The sequence below is a fragment of the Ursus maritimus genome, unplaced genomic scaffold (genome assembly GCF_017311325.1).
Source record: "Ursus maritimus isolate PB19 unplaced genomic scaffold, ASM1731132v1 scaffold_2, whole genome shotgun sequence".
Classification (NCBI taxonomy): Eukaryota; Metazoa; Chordata; class Mammalia; order Carnivora; family Ursidae; genus Ursus; species Ursus maritimus.
Window position 1 is genome coordinate 81,759,376 of NW_024424452.1, and position 6,301 is coordinate 81,765,676.

Below are 6,301 nucleotides of genomic sequence, written 5' to 3' on the forward strand. Positions count from 1 at the left end.
CCCTTGACTTCCAAACCTTTAAACACTTGGGGACACTGCATTGTGTAGTTCTATGCTGTTGTAATAGACCCACAAGTCCTCTGATACTCTTTTGAGAGGAGCTGGATTCCTCTCTCCTCGAGTGAGGGCAAGACACAGTGACCTGCTTCAAATGAGTAGAAAACGGCAGAAGCGGGGGTGCGCCACCCCCAAGACTAACTCAGAAACGACAGGCAGCTTCATCTTGCTCTCTCTCGGCTGCTCGGTCTGGGCGAGGCTTGCTGCCATGTCGCGATGACACCCAAGTGTCCTTTGGAAAGGGCCACAAGGAGAGGCACTGAAGCCACCCACCAAGGGCCATGTGGGGCGTCATCCAGCAGCCCCAGGAGAGTCTTCAGGTGACAGCAGCCCCTGCCAACACCTTGACTGCAACCATCTAGCCAGAACCACCCAGCTAGGCTCCTTCCACACTCCTGACCCGCAGAAACTGTGAAATGATAAATGCTTGTCATTTTAAGTTGTGAGGTTTTGAGGTCACGTGTTATGCAGCAACAGAGAAGACACGTGCACACCCACTGTTCATTTTTAAGAACTTCAAAAATTGAGCCACAAAGTATGGGGTTATATGCAGAAATGTACAGTTTGATGAGTTTTATTCCCCTTAATGCTTGGAATTCTCCTTTGGATGAATTCTTCGAAGAAAAATACCAAGCTCAAGCTGTGAACATTTAAGGCCTAGGTAGGTATTGCCGATTTCTCCCCCCGGGAAGATTCCATGTGACATCTTGAGGTCCCTCTCATTTTTCAGTTTCATAACCAGCATAGGGGGACAGCATAGGGACAACGTATAGTCATTCTTCACTCATTCAGCAACATCTATGACCTCTCACTTCGTGCAAGGGCTTTGCTGGTGTTTTTCAAGGCTTCACCCTTGGGTCTTCCCAACGATGAGTCAGAAGTCGCAATGAATCAAAGATGTGACTGACGTCAGATTTTCAACTTTTCTCCGGAAACTGGCCCTCACGGGTCTCCAAGGGGACCTCTGACTGTTTGGGGGAGTGCCCAGTGGTCCAGCATTTCCAGAAAGCCCATCCTGATGTGTTTGAGCACCCAGCTTCTGTGGGGAGAAAAATGTAATTTTTATGTATATATACATCTCTGATCTTACTCTAGAACATTTCCAGCACCTCTTTCCCACCTGTACCTACCCTGCTCCCTGGTTACCACTCTTCTAGTCTTTATCTCAATGTATTGTTTTGCCTGTTTTTGAACTTGTTACAGATGGAACCGTATATGTATTTTTTAGACTCATTTTCTTTGCTCAAAATTACATCTGTGTAATTCATGCATATTGTGAGCATAGCAGTTGTTCATTATTTTGTTACTGCTGTGCAGTTCCCCTCCTGTGCATATACACCATCATTCTCCCATTGGTGGCCCAGGTGATTCCGTAAACAGGCTAAATAAAAGCAATTTTCCCTGCTGCCCTTTGTGCCTTTGCCCGGCCTTTAAACACCTCCCCTGATCCATGGTGCCCTGCAGGTCACTTTATATCCCCTCTTTACCCCCCAACAAAAAATATTTACTTTATTAGACTGCAAAAAAATCTCAAGCCTGGGACTTAAGCCCTGACCTCTCACCAAAGCTCAGCTCTACCTGTCTGTCCAGGCCCCGGCCGTCGTGTCAAACTCAGTACAGACAAAATCAGACTCCCCACCTCTGAACCCAGACCCCTTCTCTGCCCAACTTCCCAACGGGTCCATGTCCTTGCTCACTGTCTGGCAGTCGGGCCCCTGGCCTCTTCTCCCAAAGCCCCTTCAGTTATTGTAGAATTTCTGAGAGTATGGGCGAAGTGCTTATTACGTGCTGGCAATGGGATGCTCTTCCCTGTTTACCCTCCTACCACTTCCTCCATGATGTATCTCTAATGGCTCTCAGGACCTTTCCTGGAAGAGCCGAGGAGGAGAGAAGAGTGCAGTTTGCTCAAGGGCAGAGACCATTCAGCATTCATCTGTTGCCCACCATCCCTGCCCTTGATGGATGTGTGGGTGTGTGGCTAGCAGTCCCAATTTTGGACACGGGTACCCCTTAGTCATTCAAGTTTTACACTTTTTCTCTCTCCCTCCCATAGGATATGAGCTACCAATTCCCGAGCAATCTTTGTAACATTCCCAGTGTCCATTCCCCAATCGTCCAACTCCCATACGTCCTCCAACCCAGGTTCTTAGCATCTGGATCCTAAACCACTTAGAGTAGCTTCTGACCCACTTCCCTTGACTCCAGTAGTTTCCTCCAACCTGCAGTTCATTTTGTGCACACCACTTCCAGATACTTGGTGCTTATCCACTGCTTTCTACTCCAACACTGTCCCTTGTCCCAGTGCCCACTGCTCATGGGATAATGTCCAAACTCCTCAACATCCCGTTCAAGGCCTTGCACTTTGGATCTGATCTTAGATGTCGGAAGTTTTCTCCCCTCTTCCTACTGGTAAACCTACACTCTAAGGTCGGAGAGAGGAGTTAATGAAATTGCTCCATCCAAGGTCATGTGATAAGTGGTAGAGTTGGAATGTGAACCCGAGCATTCTGGGTTAGTCTAGCTTTGGATTTTGTACCCCTGGGGGTTGTTCCCCTGCCCACTACGCCACGACCCAGAAGCAATTCAGTATCTGCTGTTGCAACCCTGGAGAGGTGCTGGGAAGAGTCTGGGGCAGAGAGCAAAGCACTTGGCTTTTCTCTTCAGCTACCCGTTGCGCCTCCGGGGGAGAGCCAGAGTTCGTGTAGATCAGCGAACATTCAGGCCAGCCTCTGCCCAGGAGCCAGTCCCACTGTGGACGGGGTTGCTTCTCTTTCTCGGAGGAAACCTCTCAGTTCACTTAGGGAGAAGGAGACCTGTGCCTCTCAAACACATGCGACAGAGCCCACTGACATCAGAGATGTAGCCGAGCCAAGGCTAGAAGCTCTCCAGACTTGAATCTTAGGCCAGGGAGGTGGTTGAAACAAAAACAAAAGCTACTTTCAGTTAAATCATGAATGCCAGGGAGCTCACCCTGACGCCATTTTTTATCACTTAGGAGCCACCTTCAGCTTGACATTCACTGAACAGTAGGCCTGAAATAAAAGCAGAAATCCTCACTCCTAGCCTTGCCCAAGCGCATTAAAAACCAGAGTGTATGTACACACTCGTCTGCAAAAGCCGACTCTTGAAAACCGATCAGCAGAGGGCGCTAGAGCCCCACCAGTCCCTGCCCACTGACCTGTCCAGAAGGAAAAGCTGCAAGGTAGCAGAAAAGGGAATCAGACAAAGTGGGCTGGTGGGAGGTGGTAACTAGACCCTGGGTCTCACCCTGGATTCATCTTTGTAATTTTGTGGGATCCCAAGACGATGGACACCTCTGATTTGTGCCTGTAGGAAAACCAGTGGTAACCCATGTCAGGAATCAGTTCCAAAAGGGCCTCCCCCTAATCCAGTGTTTGGAACTCACCAGAAGTGACCTACATCCATTCCTTTATTCACTTAGGCAGCACGAGCCAGGATGGGGCTAGACCATGCATTTCCCACAATGTGGTGCTGTAACAATACTTAGATTTGAGGCTAGCCCTCAAAAGCCTTTGAAGTCTTCAGTATGGAAAATAGAATTAGTGGGACTATTTTCTGTTCTGGGGTAGAGAAAAGGAAGGGCAGAGGACAATGTGGAAGAGTAGAGAAAGTGTGGGAAGAGAAGGAGGAGAGATGAGCAGGAATAAGGGACCCTGGGGAAGAGGAAGCAAAGTTGGCTTTCAACCCCTGCCTGGTGTATATAAAATATTAAACCTTAAAAATTTGTCTCTGGCATACTCCCATTTACCTTTCTAGACTGTGACGTGGGTCTGGACCCTCATCTCCCCAGAGCCTCAGGACTGCACGGGGTTACCCAGAACTCCTTCCTGCAGCACACCCCAGCCGGGCCTGCCCATCGTGGCTGCCATGCTCCCAAGTTTCCTATTCTTCACTCCCGTCCACTCTCCCCGGCCTGCGGCTGTCCTCCTCAGCTCTGTGTTGGTAGGACAGCAATTAACTAAGGCACCCCATGTGACATCTTCTAAAGAGTCCCCAAATCCGTCTTTCATTGCTAAGTTCCCAGACAGTGGGCTGGAGGGTCCTGACAATTTCGGGCTGTTTATTCAGGGATGGTATTTTGGGAGCCAGGCCTGCCACGGGGTTCCCATACAATGTCTCAGAGGAGCTGGCAGCGGGGGCTTCTGGGGGGGAGGGGCTGGTACAGAAAGGTCATTGGCGAGTCAAGGATTTGCAGGTCAGGGATAAGTATCTCTGGGCAGTTCTGAGTGTGTGTGACAGTGACTTCACGTGTGTGATTCTGTGTGCTTGGACGAGGCCAGAGGCGGAAGGTCAGTTCACGGGGAAGGATGGTGAAGAATGGGCCACATGGCTCGATGCAGGAGAACCACTGAGGCAGGAGAAAGGGCGTGGCGGGGGGGGCTTGCCATGGCAGATGCAGGCCTACCGTCCCAGGGCCACCACCTGGGAAGCGCTCCTTGCCCGGGCCGTGCAGCGCCTGGGGCCCTCAGCGCAGAACAGAACAGAGACCTGCGGGGCCCACCGCCCATGCGCAGCTCCCCGCCCACCGCCCATGCGCAGCTCCCCGCCCACCGCTCAGGACCAGCTCCCTGCAGGTGGGGAGAGAAGCTCCGCGTCCTGTCTGGGCTGCGCAGGGAGCTCAGGTGGAGCTGCGGCTTTCCTAGAGAGCCTGCAGAGGGAGGTAAGTGAGACTCAGGGGGCCGGGGAGGACGGTTGTGACAAGGCACAGGCCACAAAGCGGGCTGGACTGCGGTGCTTCACGCTGAACTTCTCCTGTATGGTGAATCTTGGGCATCGTGCGCGTGGCTTCCCCACCTTAGCTGTCTCCGGGGCCTGCCAGAGGGTCCCCATTGGGAAATCCACCGGCTTGTTATTTCTCCGCAAGGGCGCTCTGGCTGTGCAGGAGGGAGGGCGAGGAGGGAAGAAACCAGTTTGTCCACCAGGCCTTGGTAGGATAACAGGACAGCCTGGGCACCTGTCCACGCAGAATAAAGCTGAGATTGCCCTGCCTCGTTCACCGTACCTTTGTGAATGCCGCTCCCATCCCAGAGAACGTAGCCCAGTTCAACCCCTCCAAGTCCCCGCCATCCAGGGCGACAGAAGTCAAACTAGCAGTTCCCTTTAGGCCGGGAATGTCAGGGAAGAGGCGCAGGGGAAGGTTCTGGAGTTCTGGTAGTATCCTATTTATTGATCTGGGTGGTGTGATATGGGTGTGTGCTGTGCATAAAAAAGTATTCCTCAAACTGCAAATGTAAGATTGGGCAGCTGCTTTGGAAAATAGTTTGTCAATTCCTCAAAATGTAACATGGGGTTACCGCTGTGTGACCTGGTAATTCCACTCCTAAGTACATACCCCAAAGACCTGGAAACATGCCCAGACAGAAGCATGCACGTGAATCTTTATAGCAGTGTTGTTCATAATGACTAAAAGAGGAAAACAACCCAAATGTCCATCAGTGGGTGATGATGGGTAAACAAGGTGTGGTCTCTCCATGCACTGGAATATTAGTCACCCATCAACAGGGACGGAGTACTGACACGGGCTAGCACGTGGATGAACCTGGAAAACACGTGAAAGAAGCCAGCCACAAAAGGCCACACATTGTACTATTTCATTTCTGTGAAAAGTCCGGAATAGGCAAATCTTACAGAGATAGGAAATAGACTAGTGATTGTCAGGGGCGGAGGGAGGGGAAAATGGATATGGGATTTCTTTTGGGAGGTGATGGAAATATTCTGGAATTAGATGGTAGCAGTGGTTGTCCAGCTCTCTGAATATAAATGATCAAATTGTATGCTTTAAAAGGGTGAATTTTACCGTAAGTATTCTATGCCTTAATACTAATTTTATAATTTCACCTTAAAACTGAAGGTGCCACTATTCTGTTGCCGTGGCTCCTGATTAAAAAAAAAAAATCCCAGCCACCGTCCCAGCCAAAATGCTGCCTCCTCTAGGAAGGCACCTCTCTGAGCTCATCCCACATTTCGTGCCAACACCCGCTTACTACTTGTTGCTTTTGGAACCTGGCCACTCAGAGTGTGGCCCTTGGACCAGCATCACCGCATCATTCAGGAGCGAGTTAGACCTGCTGCATCTCGGCCCCCCAGGCCTACTGACTCAGACTCTGCACTTTAATGAGTTATCCAGGTGATCCGTATGCACGTTAAAGTTTGAGAAGCACGGCTCTCGAGAGCGCTCGCCCCACACACACCTGCTGAACGAAAGAGATTTTAAGCTCCTCAA